The sequence below is a fragment of the Lissotriton vulgaris genome, chromosome 9, assembly GCF_964263255.1.
Source record: "Lissotriton vulgaris chromosome 9, aLisVul1.2, whole genome shotgun sequence".
Lineage (NCBI taxonomy): Eukaryota > Metazoa > Chordata > Amphibia > Caudata > Salamandridae > Lissotriton > Lissotriton vulgaris.
The window spans coordinates 556438026-556456950 of NC_141697.1; the positions used below are offsets into that span (position 1 = coordinate 556438026).

General features: G+C 42.8%; 1 protein-coding gene across 3 annotated transcripts in view; it reads right to left on the minus strand.

Moving 5' to 3' along the window:
• The window catches only part of LOC147691774 (atlastin-3-like), a 269624-nt gene extending 253925 nt beyond the window's left edge, over nt 1–15699 (minus strand). For 2 of the 3 annotated variants that reach the window (XM_086938068.1, XM_086938066.1), the window contains exon 1: nt 15438–15699. The gene's annotated coding sequence lies outside the window, so the exon portion shown is untranslated. The remainder of the gene's footprint in view (nt 1–15437) is intronic. The other variant, XM_086938067.1, reaches the window with a different exon arrangement.
• Nucleotides 15700–18925: the final 3226 nt, after the last annotated feature.

Below are 18925 nucleotides of genomic sequence, written 5' to 3' on the forward strand. Positions count from 1 at the left end.
TGTCAACACCACACTATAGGCAGCCCCCGCCTCCGTAGCCACGGTAGGAGGGGAGACAAAACCAGTGTCTGGTGAGGTGTCCAGACTACTGGCCTCCCCTAGCTCACCTGTCCACTCCTGATAAGACTGGCATTCCTGTGCCAGAGGGTCCTCAGACCCCTCCCAATCCCCCTCGCCACCCATCTCCTGAGACTCAGGACCAAAGGATGGGGCCGGGTCATAGAAGTAGAAATCTCCCATCGGTGTCGAGAGCGGCGCCGGACCCGAATCGAGGGCGGGATCGGGGACGACGTTGCCCGGAGGCGGCGCCGGAGGCGACACACTGGGGGCCGGCGTCAGCGAGGTCGTAAGGTCGAACGGCAGCAACCCGATCCGGAACCGGATCCTGTGGGGGCCTGCGGCGCCGAAGTCACCGGCGGCGGCGGCGGGACCGAAGCACCCGACCCGCTGGGGCTCCCAGTCGGGGCCGCTGGGCCCGAAAGCGCCACGGAACCAGACGGAGGAGTGAGCTACCTCATGGCCGTGAGGAAGGCCTCGATCTGCTCGGGTGTCGCGTTCTGCCCAGGGACCGACGGGTATGAAGCAGGCCGCGACGCCCGCGGCTCCGGCGGAGCCGCAAGGGTGGTGTCGCCCGAACCCCCGGCCGCGTCACGTGAGCGTCAGGGGGAGTCGGAAGAGCGATGACGTCTCTTCGACTTCTTGTGCTTAGCTGAGGACTTCGAGCCCGAAGACGACTCCCGGAGCTATGGTAGCTCCGACCCCGCGACCGGCCCCTTGACCTCCTCGCGGACCGGGACCTCTAGCGGTGCGGGCCGAATGCCGGAGCTCGAGTCGCTTGCGGGACCGCTCCCGTCTAGCTTTAGAAGTCAGGACTCGGCAGTCGGAGCATGCCTTGTCGTCGTGGTTGAGGCCCAGGCAATGAAGACACCGGCAATGGGGGTCGGTAACCGACATCAGTCGGTCGCAGTCAGCACAGGGTTTGAACCCGGGCATCCCTACCGGCACCGTCGGAGTCGTTAGACTTCGAAAAAGGATCAAAAAGGATCGAAAAAGTTTAGTCAAAAATTGACTAAGGGTACCGCTTTTTCCGGATCGGCGCTTGCTGGTGCGGAAAAAAGAAGAACCGACGTCAGCGCGCGAGGGCGGCGTCTAAGTACTCCGGCGACGCCTACTGACGCACAGGGGTACTGCTACGCAAAAGTTTCCGGATCCAGTCTTACGCCTGGGGATATTTTAAGGTAAGGAATCTAATGCTAACCCGTTTCTTTCAGATGAATACAGTTGACCGCAACGGGGTTGCTGCGCTACTCCTCTTGGACCTCTCAGCTGCCTTTGACACGGTTGACCATGACCCTCTGAAACAAAGACTCTATGAAGCCGGCGTAGAGGGAACTGCTCTAGACGGGATCGCATCCTACCTTCGAAACAGAACTATTGTCATCCATACCCCACCTTTCTCGTCCAAACTGTACTCCACAAAAGCAGGGGTCCCTCAAGGTTCCATCGTCTCGCCCATGCTTTTCAACATCTACATGAAGTCATTATCAGTACTGATCAATACATTTCATCTTACGTGCTATAACTATGCAGATGACACGCAAATACTCCTTGAACTGGAATGCCCCAAAGACATTGGAAAATCACCAATTTTCAGCTGTCTCAGAGCCGTGGATCAGTGGATGACCTGGAGCCATCTCAAATTGAATGCTTCAAAAATTTAAATACTCACGTGTGGCGATTGGAAACATTACAACCCGCTTGCCGCATGGCCTGATGAACTGGGATCACTGCCTAAAGTATCGAAAGGAAGTAAGAAACCTCAGAATGACCATGGACTCCAAGCTTGAATGCCCAAGTGGATAAACTAGCAAGATCAAGCTTTGCTACTATAAAAACGCTGCAACGAATTTTCCCTCATTTTGGATTTCCACACAAGGTCCAAGCTACCATCTCCCTTGTTCTGTCCAAACTCGATTAGCCTCTACCATGGATCACCTTTAACGACCATGAAAAGACTACAACGGATTCAGAACTCGGCTGCCAGACTACTCTTTCATCTCAAACCGCGAGACCACATCTCCCCTGCCTTGAAAGCCCTGCATTGGTTACCAGTTGCCAGAAGATACAGGTTCAAGCTGCTTTGTATCACCCACAAAGCAATACATGGAATGGGACCACTCTTCATCAGGAATAAAATCACCAAACACATTCAACAAAGGAACCTCCGCTCTAAAGGAGCAACTCGCCTCAAAATCCCACCGTACAAGAAAAAAAACATGGGTGGCACATCCTTCTCTGTTCAAGCAGCCAAACTATGGAACTCTTTACCCCCCAACATAAGGTCCACCGACAACCACCTTATCTTTAGAAAACTACTCAAGATTTGGCTCTTCCCCACATAAGCACCATATGCAAACAGAAATTTACAGCATATCCCTCTGTATACAAGCATTTTTTTCACTATAGATATGTACCTATCTTTGTGTATTACTTTGTATAAACATGTAAAATAATTATGTTGTTGAGAGAAAAAAGTTATAATAATAATAAATAAATAAAAATCACCTTTGGTCTACATGTACATACTTCCATTGGGCATCTATGTACCTTCCATGTACTTGGATCTGTGTGTCTTACTTTTCTCCTGAAAAAGCATATCCAATGCACTACCCTATTTCTCATCCTGTGCCTCTATCAATATCTTTAATCTACATATGCTTACCTCCTTTATGTATCTATATACTTTCAATGTAATTATGGATCTATATAATTATCACTTTCTTCTAATTTAGCATTTCCAATGCACTACCCTATTTCTCAGCCTATACTTCGCTCAATATATCTCCTAGCCCAACCTTCTGACTCATCTCAAACTTCTTCTACTACTCCTTCCAATGCACTACCTTATCTCTCATCCTATACATCTATCAATATATCCTCTACATCCACTCTCATTTATCCCAAACCCCATACCACTACTATGATTGCCAAAATAACCCTTTCTAGACTCTCTCCTACTCCACCCCTCCTTGCATCATCCGACAACTCTTTTACTATACTGATCCCCTAAAACAAACCTTTCTAAACTCTTCCCTCTGAGTCCTCCCCTCCAAAACTCCTTTTTACTCATCAAAAAGCCTCCTCCTACTGCTAAGACCTAAAAAAAAATCCTTCACTCTTTTATCCCTCCACTATCCTTTTCAATCAAAATGAACACACTAACATGTTCACTTCTCAAATTCCATATTAAACTATACTAATATACTACCCAAATAACTGAATAACATATCCACTACTCAAATTATTTCATATTTTTTTACAACTGTAATCCTTTATGGGTTCTGGAGTGGCGTGCTACTCGCCAGAAAAGCGCTTCAACACCCATCAGGGCTAACAAGTGCTATATGAATGCAAATCTTTCTTCCCCTTTTATCCCTCCGCTATCCTTCTCACTCCAAGTAACTGACTAATATCCACCACTGAAATTACTTCATATCTCACAATATGAATTCACCACTAATCGTTTGTAGGCTTCCTGAATAGCGTGCGTCAACAAGCGCTATATAAATACAAACCTTTGTCCTCCTCTATCTTTCTGCTATCATTCCAAATCCAATTAATTGACTAACCTATCCACCACTTAAAATGTACTTGCATGTTTCACTACACTAATTCAACACTAATCCTCTATGGGTCCCGGAGTAGCGTGCTACTCGCCGAAAAAGCGCTTTGACGCCTCGTCAGGGGTAGTAAGCGCTATATAAATGCAATTACAATACAATACAATACAATGAAACGGAGCCCGTTATACACTGCACAGGTAATCTCAATAAGATGACTTTGGAATGTTTCTTTCCCACCCCCTTCATTTATAACCGAGGGCGGGAGTAGTTAGTTTTCCATCCAGACTTTATTTTTATATTCTTACATAACTGTTTGCCACTGCTGGCTACACCGGACTCCATTTTTGAACTATGTCCTTGCTGTTTTCCCACGTTTGTTAATTGGGCAAGCGAAACCCAGTGATACTTTTCACCTACTGAACGATGGGAAGTTTTTAAGATTCGAAAATATAGATATTGAAAACAATTAATGTAATTGCATCAAACTAATGATTCAAATTTCGAAGTTCCTACTATAAAAAGTGGCTACTGTTTTCTCATTATCGTCAGTTAGTCCTTTTTGCGTCATGTTTGACATTTTAGTTTTTAGCAGCAGCCAGCAAAATTTCCACGTAATTCACTTACTGAACAATTTTAATGTTTTTTGTGTGATATCATGACACTGATAACCATTGGTAATGAGCCTTTGCAGAGTGTGGGGACAGTCAACAGAATGGTATCACATGGTTTTCAGCAGTCCGATGTTTTACTTGTCATCACAGACCGGTGACATTTCAGATAGGCTAATTTAAAAATGTCCTTTTTCCTAAGAAATTGTATTTTGAAAGCGAGAATCCACTCTGTGTGCCAACATGTGAATCCCCCGAAAAAAGATGTGCATTTGTCCCACAAAAGTCATTCTGTAGTGAAAGTACACATTATGTACATCTATCCAAATGTCAAGACACACACAGATGATGGACAGAATGCAGAGCAAATCAAACATTCCACACAATCAATTAATCTGGGTTACATCCATCATTCCTTTGATTACATACCACCGCAGTATAGACCCAGCCATATGCAAATCAGTCTTGACCCGGCCTCATGGGAACAGACAAGCCCGGCGAGCTCGGCGGGGAAGGGTAGGTCACTACACCCGGACGCAGCGGACGACAGCCACATCTTGGGCTCAGCGCTGCAGTTCAGCCCTGCCGAACACTCAGGGGGCCTCTAGGTCGTGATCTTTAGACATAGACATAGGAGGACCCACTAAGGTAAATTTTAATAACATATGATACAAGCATGTTGTTATCCTCACTTCTTGGTCCTGAAGAATCGCGGTAAATGCACCATGAGCGAGAAACATGTTGACCACATGCACCACTAGCCCCTTCTAGGGTTACACAACGTAATTGGTTAACACCTAGAGGACTAGTTTCACCTTTTAAGCGTAGCTAGGGGACCCCCAGAATAAAAGTCAATTCAGGTACCCCTTTCTACATTTTAACCACCTCACTATAGGTATACACCGACCCGCCCACATACCCCCACTTCACCTACAGGCAGTTGGTAAAAAGATCTCCGCCAAAGAGCCCCTCTCTGAGGTGTGCCCGTCGGGGGTTGCACCGCCTCCCCGACGAGGAGCAACCGCCGATGATGAAGCATGACACTCCTCGGGGTGTGTGAGGCAAATAAATCCAACATAATGGATTCCCCAGGGTATTAATAACCTCCCCTCTCCCTCTTCCTGTCACGCCAGCAAGAACTTTCCCAACTCTACCTTCTCGAGGAACAGTACAGCAACCCCCATTTTTGGTGTAACAGACAAGCCCGAACAGCCAAGCCAGGTCCTCTCTGGACCGGAAACAAGCTGGGTCCAGTTTTGGGGCATCAACCCTCATCAGCCAGATTCAAGCTAGCCTGGCTGATGAGGGGATGCTTGTTTCTGGTCCAGAGAGGACCTGGCCTGGCAGTTTGGCCTGGACTGTTCCCATGGGGCACAGGGTCAAGACTGGTTGGGGGGGGGGGGCTTTGAATTGAGGTGCTTTGTTGAGAAGCTCATCAAAGCACAACATGAAACTTTGCTAACACATGTGGCCTAGTATGGACATTCTTCTTCGGGCTACTGAAAGCACTGCAATGTCATAATAATGGCAGGTTGTGCAGTGTGAGAATGCCAGTAAGAGAACTAAGGACATGGACCTTTCAAAGAGGGCTATAATTTTGTGCTTGTATTCCTAAAACTAGCTTTCCTTTACAGAAAGATTAAACTAATTAACAAAATAAGAGTTGTGGTGGTATTGTAGCTTAATTATTATTGTACTGTCAAGGATGTGGAATTCCTTAAGCCCAATGCCCAGGACATATTGTTTGGGGCCAAGGGCAACAAGTTTTCATGTGCATTTTGTCCTTGGGAGAAGGCGGCCCAACCCCCTGCAGCACAAACTCTGACTGCCAGTGTGCAGTACCACATTATGGATAAGGGACGGGCACTGTCTGCAGTTAAGGTAATATTTTTGTCCATATGTTAATGCTGTTCAAACATATTCATTAATTGAAAGCCTTTAATATTAGGGTGAGTGCTGTAAGATAATGTTGCAAACTCCGACTGCACTATTGACAGTGGTTCCAGCATAAAAATGGGTACACACATTTTCAAAGTTAAGCAATATGAGGCTACGTATAATGCTCCCAGAATACTCAATGATTTGATGAAAATATTTGCAGAAGCTTGAAAGAAAGATTGAGGATTCTTTGCTTTCAAAATAAAATGTTGACAAAAAATTAAAGCAGGAAAAAAAACATTTCGCTAAACTACTATAAAATTTCAGGTACTATTTCTTTGCAGCATCATTTAGGAACATGTGTTGATGCATGCCAGTATTTCCCAAAACTATTCATAATGGAAAATCAGTGTAACCAGTTTCAATAAGATTATGGGAAACAAAAGTAAACAAACAGCACTGGCAAAGCCAGTAAGTCTGAAATTGGCGGTCAGCTTTTTAGTTTTGTCAATGTGTGCATTGTTTTTGTAAAACCTTATTGGTGTGGGAGCTGCCGGGCCCTCACCATTATAACAAAACACTGGCAAAAGCAAAAATTGGTTTTGGTCTCAAAAAGCACACACTGCCACAGTAGTTACTGGCACTGAACAAAACTACTTGGGGTGCTGATTTGCTCCTAGTGAAACATCAGAATGCGGTCACTCACAGTGAAGGGGGGAGAGGAAGAGAGGGAGAGAGGGAGAGAGGGAGAATTTTAATAAACGCAGAAAAAGGTCATGGTCAACGCCTGCCCAAATTAGGGGCCAAATTATTTTTAAAAAGTCTCAAAAGTGCAACCATGGTATATGTCGTTCGATTAAGTGCAGCTATATGGCTTTCGTGAGTTCCCTAGAACTTTCAGAAGTAGGACAAGAAATAATACTCAAAGAAAATATTTGTGAACTGCATTTTAGCATGAGCAACTATCCATGTGCAGATTTTGCTCATGCGAAAATCTTAGTGTTTGCAAGTTCACCATCCCTCCAACCACTTTTTTCTCAACTCTGGAAGAAGGTTTACGTCTGCCATTGTCAGGAGTAAATTTCCAATATTTCTCAGTTTGGGAAAAGATTAGAGAAGGGTTGCTGAAAGCTCTTAAAACATGCAAGTTAGTAGGTTTGCACAGACGCAAAAGGGAATTCTAACCCTGGAACTATTGCTTACCACTACCTTCAGCCCCAGTATGTAGATCTACGGAAATGTGGCAACATAAGGGGATTGCAAGTATTCAAACACTACTGTGGTATGAGCTTTGGCATAATCAGAGAGGCTATATCAGAGCTCTTATATAATGAGATTGCTGCCATAATTTGTCGCCGCACTACATGGCACCTAAGGGACAAGTGGATTCTATTACAGGATAAGTAGATTTATGAAGAAACCTTCCCCATGGACAAGTAGATATTTTATTAAATTCCACATTCCTGGTACTATGCTTGGTGTACGCTGTTTAGTATTCATCTTGCCAAAAGAGCAATCCAGCAGTCTTGTATACGTAAATGGGAAAGTGTATTAATTTCTGTTAATTATAATAATAATAATAATAATAATAAGAGCTCCAATTATGCCGGGCATTCTTTCGCGTGTTTTAGAAAACAAATGATTAACCACTACTCAAAATCAAAGATATTCGCTTTAACGACTTGAGCTAAATTGAAACTTTTTGGACTTCTGCGGGGATTCAGCCATGCCCTGTAGGTTACAAGCAGGTGCATGTAAAGGGTAAATAACCTATTAAGTTATTTTACCAAGATTAGAGCATATGGACTGCAGGCTATTCAAGATCTCTTCAACAAAAACCATACCCACAAAGATCTCATTGGCTTGAAAGCTAGGACCTGCAGGCTACACAGAGCTCTGACACAAATGTATTAATAAACCATAAGAAACAATTCAGACAGTGTTCTCTTCGGAACAGAATGGAAATTGTTCATCTAAACGAAACAAACACAATATCTTAAACATAATGAACATTCACATGTTCATCCAATTTTCCTTGCCTGACTTACAGGCAAGACACAGCATATATCTTAGGGAACGTTCTCATGGTTTCATTTGGTTACATTTTCTTTTGGAAATAGTTTGCATTTTTAAAACAGCTTGATAAAAAAATACTTGTTCAATATCTTTGCCCATCTCCGAGTCGATTCGAGAAATGGGGCAGAGCATGTATGTTTTTTATGATCTACATCAAAAAAATTGTTGCTCTGATACGGAGCGGTTTCACTATTTTATCAGGAATTTGAAGTACATTAGTGCAGCAATGGAGAGCAGTGATTGTTGTTTTCCGCAAATCAGTGATTCCCTTTCTTGCAACACAAACCATACTATTTCCAGTACGACAGCTCAATGAATAAAACTCTGGCAATATGATATTGAGCATCTGATGATGCTGAATCACAGGAATGCTGACTCAGCCTTCATCCTAGGGGAACTATTAAATGAGTAGCAAATACGTGTTTTTTTTATAAAGTGCTTAAGGAAGAAGTACTGTATGAAGTGCTACATAAATAGTTTTTTCCCCTCAGAAAACCAGAGGTGAAGCAGATATTTCCATTCAGTCCCCTTCCATGCCTAGGAGCGTCTTAGCGTTGAATCGGAGGAGCAGGCGTCACTCAGGGCTTCATGTCTATGCAGTAGAAGATGCTGTGCTAGTGTGGAGAGTCATTCATAGCCATCATTCCCACACTGGATACCTTCTCAAAACCTACTTTTGTAAACAGATCTCAACCTGTGCCATAGGCTGGTCATTTCACACGTAAACGTCTAGTAGTTGTCGATGCAACAGAAGACTTATGATAAGCAGAGGTAAATCATGCAGAGAAGCAGGATTCTCTGGGTATTCAATACATATCCAAAAGGACGGGTTGAAAGCCAGATTTTCATGATGTCCACAGAAGAAACATCAACAAGCGATGAATCTAAAAGTAAATTGTTTCGATCAATTGAGTTCAAATATGCCCAGATCTAGTACACATTTTCAGGCTAACCAGTGACATATAAAATATTAAATATGAATAGCTATGTCCTCTTGGACCTTTATCTGGCCAACATGATTTACATTGTCAGTGGATATCCTCAATATATATATATATATCAGGGATCTGGGTTCCTGTACCTAGGCTGCAAACCACTTAGCCAGCTAAGCACTTCAGAAAGCACATCCACGGATGCGTTTTTTCACGGCAAGCTCATGGTATCCATCTACACCTTGCCTTATGCCTGCAAACTCACACTCTCGCTCACCAACCTTCGCCCAAAACTATGAAACTTTAAAGATTTAGGTTCGTGTCAGAAGGTTATTGCTGCCTCTTCCACTTTTCTAACGTTAAAATATTCTATGTAGCTCCAGGAGCTAATCACAACATTTCAGAACATCATCTTCACAAGTAGTGATGGTAGCGATTTTGTGCAGTATCAGGACCAATATTTGCAGTTGGAGTATGGTATTTTACCTTGTAGAGGCAGAATAAGGCAGGTGGTAAATTGGAGAGTATGATGCTGCACTAAGACTGTTAAAAGAAAGGAAAATAATAATAAAAGATAGAGAAGCCGATCAGTGCTTTCAATAAATGGCTGCACTGCCGTTGCTGAAAACCTACAGCAATTGTTTGCAATCCCTGCCTTTCCAGATCAACATCCCCTTGCCCGACACACTAGTTACTTAGGAATACCTGGGCTGCAACATGTGTCTCCAGAATTGCACAAAACATTCTAAATGGAAAAGTTCTGAAATTGGTCACAGCATGGCAGAGGTGTAACCACAACATTCTATAAGGAGCCCTCACAACTACACACAATGCTCCAGATACGATTACAGCATTGGATAAAAAAATCCTATAGGGAGATTCCAGTAAGGAGAGCCCTCCAAATGGGACCTACAGAGCTAGAAATATTGCCTCAAAGGCACTCCAAAACTAGACAAATTACTCTAACTGTGGTCTACAATACTGAATACAACACATCAGAATAGGACCCCAGATTGGAACACAAAATGTTGGAGGCAGCCTTTAAAACTGTAGATATTTTCCAGAAGATGTATGGAAAATTGTACACCTAACTTATGTTGATGCTTATAGTACTTGAGACAGTACCCAAAAGGAACCTTCTAAAACTTGACACAACATCCCAAATGTGGCCTCCATAAATGGACACAATGCATAATGTGTACACTGACAACACACATTACTAAAATGATGCACCGAGAACTATTAATAATAATTCAGATGAGTCTCAAAACCAGGGCACTAGAAATATGCATACGGTACACCAGTAGCACAATTTATCACTCCCTCTGCACTGACAGGACTAAAAAACTACACACACCCACTTGCTATGGTGAGTCAGATTTTATCAGGGCAATTTATTTTTAGGGTCAACTAGCCCGTTCTGGCAAGAGAGCTCGAGCTGGTAAAGTACAGGTGTTTTGTTTATTCAGAAAGTGAATGAGCATTAAAGATGCCTTTAAATCTTGTTATTATGTTGTCACATTTGCTGCGTGTTTAAAGACAATGTCAGCGTATGCCTTCTTACTAAATGCGGTTTATTTTATCCTAGAGATTGAAGATATCTTCCTATGACTGCAAAGTTAGAAGATTTTGTAAAATGCAATTGTGTTGAGGTACAGCAGGTGTGAACCTAAAGGTTTTAGGATGTCCATTTTTTTTAACACAAATTGTACAGATTATAAATGAAGAGTACAAATGTTTCGAAATATACCAGCAATTAGGAAAACACATTTTTTGTAACTCAGAAGTGTGACGGAAATGAGATTTTAAGAGAATAGAAACAAACCAGAACACTTGACTTGGTGATGTGCAGATGATAAATATTTGCAGAAAAGCAATTTCAAAATATTATTATTTGTATGCTACATTGTTTTGTCAGTAAAACTGCACGTCAGTGGGACATTCTGTGGCTATTTCAATGAAAATATGCAGACTGTAAATGACAGTGTGCTACCTCATTGTGGTTTTATTTATATATTTACTAAATGTGAGTTTTTAAACACAAACTAAAACATTTCTGACCTTTCCCCAATAACAATGATGGTAGTGAACTAAAAGGCAAGTCAGGGGTCATGTAAACTCTATGCATGGGGTATTATGCATGGAACAAAGTTTTGGGCTATTAAATTAAACAAAAGAGTTTTTTTGCATGTGATAATGAAGAAAAAGGCGGCTAGTGGAAATAAATATTTGCCCAGGATCACACAATTTGGGGCCAGTTTGTGGGACGACAGAATTACAGTTAGGTTGAATAAATTATTCAAGTTACTAGACCTGCAGGTTTGGTAACATTTTTCAGATTTTTTTCAAGACCTCCCAGTCAATTGTTCTCTCCTGACACCCCACTTGTGTTTTCAAATATTTATACGGTTCACACTGCTGCTGCTTGTACTAGAACGGTCCTGTTACTCTAAAGTAAATTTGAATTGCTTCTGCACATACTGTATCTGTTCTTTTTATGAGGTGAAGGAAGTTGTAAATGCTTATCTGCATGCTCTATCAGCAATGTAACTGCAGGGCCACTGGAATTATGTGATTCAGCTGCCAAGGCATTTTCTGCACTATCTAATGCATAAATTGAAGAAAGTGCAACATGGGGTGCAGAGCAGTGGCAGAACATCTGCCACGGTTAACTGTTCACCTTCCAATTAATGATCACTATATGCAGGTGTTAAATTGGTACCAAGAAGGGGAATGTATTTTCCAGGCAGTCCTGCATGGCAAAGTGACTCAGTATAGGACGACCACCTCAGTCCAGATCATTGAGGGCACTGTCTACAGACCGGAACATTTCAGATGTGTTAGTCTAATTACAGCCCTGCAAAGTGCCATTCATCAAGGGTTAGAGTAGACTAACGTATTCTGGGAATTTCGGCGCATTACCACAAGGTCCCAAAATTCTCATACAAATCAGCTGATCAACCCGACAGCGTGTTCACTTTCTAACTGTTTGATTGCAGCCTCTTCCACTTTACGTTTTTCCTTTGGAGAAGTGTAGTGATGGCCCAGCCTACGAGTGTGCCTGGACCCTGATTGGATCTCTTCTGTGTTGTATCTTCCTTGAAAGTACTGAAATGGGCGCTGTCTAAACCCATGCTTCGTGTTGGCGCAGCCACTTTCTCCTCCAGGAACGTCAGCAGCGTATGCTGACTACCATTGCTGTCTTTGAATTATTACAACATAACATAAAACATAACGTGTATTTGTAGAGTGCACATTCACCACGAAGGGCATCTTGGCGCTGAATAACAGATGTTTATTGTTACCCAACTCAGTATTAAAGGTTGAATGAACCCACTGGGATCTGAACCTGTGACCATGAGGTCAAACACAGGCCCCTACAGTGAATGCATTAGACCTTGATTCACCTGCAAGTAGAAGAAAAAAAAAGAAGAAGCTCTGTATTGGCATTAACACTGCCCTTGCTTGCCCTTTTCCCGAATCTGTCTGAGACACGTTTTTCAGCGGGGAAGGACACACTGCTTTGAATTGTTGAGAACATTCATTCGTTAAAAAGCTGGGGCGTTGCAAACATCATTCATGGTGGATGAGACGAGGCGCAGTTGGTGCTATACCACGAGAGCTTAGAAGCCAGGTGAAGGCGAGGACTCATGTTAGGAGTACCCCAGCATCCGTTTCCACCCCGGGGCGGCCGGTATGATCAACTAGGCTGACTCTGGTTAACACAGAACAAGTGTCCAAGAGTGGAGTGGCAGCATATAGTGCAGCCCTGATGAAACTGCCAAAACTGTGGTGGCAGTGAAACATGTCGGCATTTTAAATAGGTAATGGTATGCAGGAATAGCTACCAGCCTTTTTATTGGTACAGCACACCTCTTTCCCTATGAATAAAATTGGTTAAGGGATTTGGTTGCTGTGTTGTGTGCACTACTTTATGTTTTGTGTTTGTCAATAGCAGACGCTTCTGCTTTCCACTGTTTGTCACACTCCTTTGGTTGGTTGTTTTGGACACTTTTTTCTATTTTCTTTGAGAAACAAAGTGACTACCGATGATGCGACAGGGGCTTGTCTGGGAATTACATACCAGTTTCCCCGTTGGTGGTGTTTCCGTGAGGTGTCATTTGTTTTCTCACACATTTTTTCTAAATAGATATTTGTCCAACATTGTTGGTGTGGATAATTGGTATTGACTGTGTAGGGTCAGACAATCTGCAGTTTTTGTTCTGTGTTTCTGTCAAGGAAGTTGGGCCTCTTTTTACACAAAAATTGGGATGCAGCACAGTGAAGTACTCCCTTTTAAAGTAGAAGGGACTGGAATAGTTATCAGTACATTTAGACTGGTCTATTTTTGAGTAACTGACACATGTGGACGTACATTCGACAGGGTCTTTTGTTGTAGGTCGCGTTGCAAACATTGCCATCCAGTATGCACCTCTTTCTCATCTCTTGGGTTACGTATTGTGCGCGACAGTCAGTAGTATTATCTCCTGCGCCCTGTCCAAAGGTTTCCTTCGATGGGTGCTGTTTTGTGAAAAGCCTATAGGAGGTAGAAAACTTGACGTAGGTAAATGATTCCGTGACAAAATTCTTAACGGTCCAAAGAAAAAAAAAGTAAAATCTCCTACGTGCAAAGTAACTCGGAATTATCATTGTAATAATTTACCCTGTTTTCTAAAGTCCTTCCATATACTATTTAATCCTAAGTTTGACATCTGATCCTTAAGGGTGACCTGTAAAATGCGCCATGTTATGTGACGTATTGTTTAGCTAGGGCAGCTCTAAAAATATAGAATTGTAATCAACATTAAAAATGCCTTAAATAGGTTTGCAAAAGGTGCACCACTACCCTAAAAGACTGTAGACAAACTCCAACAATTTGAAGCAAAATGTATTAAGTCTAAATAATGTACAAAACTGTTGATTTTCAAGCACGAAACTCAAACCATTTAAGACTATTCAAATAACTTGAGTATTCGCATACTTTGACTTTCAGCTTATGTTCCACATTTTTCAAGAGACTATACTAAACCTGGACCCTTCTATATTAAACGTACACTATTATTTATCATAAAAGTACAGGAATATTTATATTTACTGGGATTTTCCTTCATGGTTTTAAATCAAAAATATGTTTTACGCAGTGTAACACATAAAGCATGGAATGTCACAAATAAGTGCATTTAAACTATGGTAATTGCATACATAAGCAACCTGAAACTTGGCAGCTATTTAGTTATCAATGAAAGCACAGTAAACCTATGGCACAAATAATGCATTACCTGATCACACAAAAGTTCCATGCTGGAAACGCTGTCATAATGATATGGGGTGAAGTGCTCACCAGACGCGCTAGAAGGAGGGAGTGCTGCAGCACCTCCAAAACAACCATGCTTGAGTTCAGAAGGTGAATGAGCAATAGAGATTCCTGTAATTTTGCTTTTGTCTTGACACAGCTGTAGTGTGTTCAGAGACAGAATTCAAATGTCAGGCTGTCTTCTGACAAATTGCTGCTTATTTTTTTTTTTTTTTATAACAAGGAGATTGGTGTTTACTTTTCTCAAACTGCAAAGTTAGAGCATTTTGTAAGGTGCACTATCACAGAGCTCTCAAGTTTACCAGTTCAGTGCATGACTACTAACTCAGTACAGTTTTTCATTGAATGCTAGGTTTTGTAGTTCTGTGTTGCACATTCATTTATAAATTATAAATACAGATCTAAGGATGCAAAAAACAGGACAGAATTACCCATTCTTGAAATGACCTGTGAAATTCGAGAGCTCTGCTGACAACAGTGAGCTATCCTCCCTGTAAGGGCATTTTAAATGCCAAATACATAAACTAAAAATGCCCTTTAATCAAACTGAAAAATGCCACTGCGTACATAGTACTTCGAATACATAGATAAGAGAAGCTGCAGCTGCTTTTTCATTTACTGATGCTGTACTGTTTCACTGCACAAACACAGTGCCCCCATCCTTCCTAGGTCAAAGAGGGACTATCTTGTTTATTGCATTTCCTTGTTTTGAGGGGCTTGCAGACGTCTGCGTGCACCATTATATATAACTTCAAGTTCCAGAAAGCAAGAAAAGACTTAAACAGGGCTAAGTGGCAACGTAAAACTCCAAAAACGTATTTGGCTTAACCCCGGATCTTCAAGGAACCAAGACCGGACGAGCCGAGAACATAATCAGGGCCCATTTTGGTTCTCTGCCAGTACTGCAAACACCAGTTCCGACCCAAATTAAAAGTCTTCTTCCGAGACCATGCGTGCCCTCCAAACCACTACAATCTGAAGAGGAGTTCCCGACCGCGGAGCTTACCTCCTGTCTTGAAAAGGAAGGTCTGAAAACTTCGATTACGGTTGCCTCTGCCTTGCTTTCGACTTCAAAACTACTTCAAAAGGTGAGGCACGCCGATCCTATGGGAAAGCTACTTTGCACAAACTGACAGGCTAAGAGGCGGTACTTGGAGAAGCTGTTGAGTGTGAGCCGCCATAGAGCTTTCAATTGGTTAGGAAAGTGACGTACCGAGTCAGAAAACACGCTCTGCAGCCACCACGGAAGTGTCAGTCTGCGCAACCCCGGAAGAACTGTAGCGACCGCCGATGTAAATACGAACTTCAGATACTACCATAGAGTTCACTGTAGCACTGGAATGTTGCCTTTGCTTCACGCTGTGCCATCTCCAGCGTGGTACCTACGGATTGAGGAAACCAGCTGTAAATCTTATATACGTGTGTGTTTTTTTTCTAGACTGAATTTAGAGAAGAAATTATGTTTCTGTTGCTGCTAACTACCAAAGCAGTGTGGATCCAAATCTTAATATTTTGCTCCCGTAGGTTAGCTAAAACAATTAGAATATTCTATTTTTCTAGCCTGTAAAAATGACATTTAATCCATTAGAGTTGCGACTCGTTTTAGATTAATTTACAAATATTTCCGATTTACTTTATTGTGATTGCAGCTTTTTAGTCGATGTTTTCACAATTAATTCAAAACAAACATAATCCAAGTCTGTTTTGTGTGTTCAATGTATGTCTGAGCTGGAGTCTGGAATTCAATTCTTAGAGTTAATGCTGTTATATGTTGTATCTTATATCTTCCTGCTGCTCAGCTAGAATGCATGTGATGTGGAATGTTGGATGAATGGAATGTTAGTGGTTTGTGTATGTCAGTTGGCTGGGGTTATCGTCATATCTTAACAACTTATCTTAATAAAGTAACTTAAGTAATCTATCTGAAGATATCTTCTTTCTGATTACATCATTATACTTGTTGATGTGTGGTGTGGAGTGGTAGCTAGGAGGAAAAAAAGGAGCTACCTACCTGCTGTAGTTGTAACCTAAGGATAGGGTGCCACCTGGCTGGATTTTTACCAGCAGTACTAGTGATTTGATGCCCCGGGTGGTACAAAAAAATACGAAAGTCACCTAAAGCTGATATTTTTTACCTTTATGAGTATACATTTAAAACAGTAATTAAAAGCAGGGCCCCTGGAATTATGTGATTCTTCCGCTGCGGCTAATAATGGATTTTATAATTTCCATTCCTTAAGCGAACAGCATTATGCAATACTTCAATAACTTCTTCAGGTTCAAAAAATGTACTTTCACCTTTTGTTATGAATCCAGGCTTCAGTATGCATTCCCTATTACCCACCTTGCCGCTAACTGGGTTAGTATTGTTCTTAGAATCGTAATAATTCTTGCTTATTTTGTGTATGTTGGGCATGGTATTTGTTAGATTTGGGGGTCTCTAGTTGGCAGAGGTAGGTACCCTTGACCAAATAGGGACCCTTGCTTCTAGTCAGGGTAAGGGGCTACACTCCTAAAATTACCCCTGCTCACCATCTTGGTAGCTTTGCACAAGCAGACAGGCTTATCTCAGAGGCAGTGTGTAAAGCATTTGTGAAAACATACAGTAACCCAGTGACAACACTACAGATGGACACCACACAAGTTGTAGTATAAAAAAAAGTATTTTTATATAGACTTAACACAAGGCCACAAACGACAAAAATCCACAATACTGTACTTTAAAAATGGTAAAATTAGCTTAGTTCTGTCAAGATGTAAAATGCGACACTTCAAGTTCAATGTACCTTTGGATGCGTAACGCTATACAACGAAAGTGTTGCAGGGAAGGTTATGCGTCGGTTCCTTACACGCAAGAACAGTGATGTGTCGGTGCTACCAGCAGCTCCGTGATGCGAGGAAGATCCGGTGCAATAAAACAAAAATGGCGTCTTCTCCTTGATGCAACACGATGAGTGCACACCCGACAGCCGTGCGGCGACTCAACGATCCCTATGAGCTGCCGCAGGCCCTGTGACACGCTTCTCCGGTGATGTGAATGCATGTGATGCGACGGCGACACTCTTCTCCAGTGATGCGAGGCACTTCGGCGATGTGATGCGACAACTGGGGCTGCAGCGGCAACACCCTTCTCAGATGATGTGACGGCGTCTGATGCGGCGGCAACACTCTTCTCCGGCGATGCGAAGCGACAGCGGCGACACCCTTCTTCAGTGATGCGACGACAGTGGCTGCGCCGGCTACATGCTTCTTCTTCATGAGTCGTGCTTCCAGCTCCTTGCGACCCACAGTCCCTCAGAAGACCCAACACAACAGCAGGCACTTCCAAAGAACTGTTGGGGAGCTGGTGGTTGAAGTCTGTTGTCCCTGAGACTTCAGGAGGAGGCAAGCTCTATCTCAAGCCCTTGGAGATCCTTCACAAGTTGAATGAAAGTAGCAAAAAGTCCTTTCTCCTTTCTTTGGCAGTCATACCACCATTGCAGGCCAATCCCCCAAACAGCACTCAACTTAGGGATAGTCTCCTCCTCAGTTTCTCCGGTTCCTCTCCTCAGCAAAGGTTCTTCTTGTTTCCCAAAAGTGATCAAAAGTTCTTGGGTCTGGGTCCCCATATTTATACTAGCAAATACTTTGTCCTCTGAAGGCAGAGGGTCCTGTACCCAGTCCAAGCCAGATCTGTGCAGTCCTGGAGCACTTATTTGACAAGACTTCTTCTTTCCTTTGACAGTGTGTGCCAGGGACATCAGACACACCACAGGAGGTGGAGCCCGCATTGTGGAAGGCAAGCACAGCCCTATTCAGGTCCCAGGTGCAACTCCTCCCACCCATCTACATGCAGATAGCTCTATTCAGCCCTGTGCTGACTCACTCTGTCTCCTGGAATCCCCCAGCCCCCACACTCAAACTCCAGACAAGGAATACACAACCTAGCAGAGGCAGGCTTGGATAGTTAGGCTAGAAAATACCTACTTTCTAAAAGTGGTATTTTCAAACACAGAATGTTAAAACCAACTTCACTAAACAATGTATTTTATCATTCTGAGTTCAGGCATACTAAACTCGAATTTCTACCTAGTTCCCTGAGTCAGTTAGGTTTATAAGATGTTATAATCAAACTGCCCATTCTGGCCTATGGGGAACAGGTATCCTTGCAATAGTGAATAATGAAAATGGCTGTAATTCACTAATAGGACATGCCATACACACCAGGGAATGTCCTACATTTTACCTACAATGCACCTGTCAGGTGCCCCACAAGTCTTACCTTAGCTTGTGGTGCAATTCCGCAGAGACGACAAGAGCACCCGTCCCTGTACCCACCTGACCCTCGTGGAAGGAAACCCCAGCAGGGATGAGATGGACGCAGGGATGGGAGCCAGGGTGTAGGGTAAGGAAAGCGTGGAGCTGGCGGGGCGTTCCGGTGTCAACTGAAAACCAAGGAAGAGCTATATTATAGACAGACCAAAAAAGGAACCACCCCCCACATACACACACAGA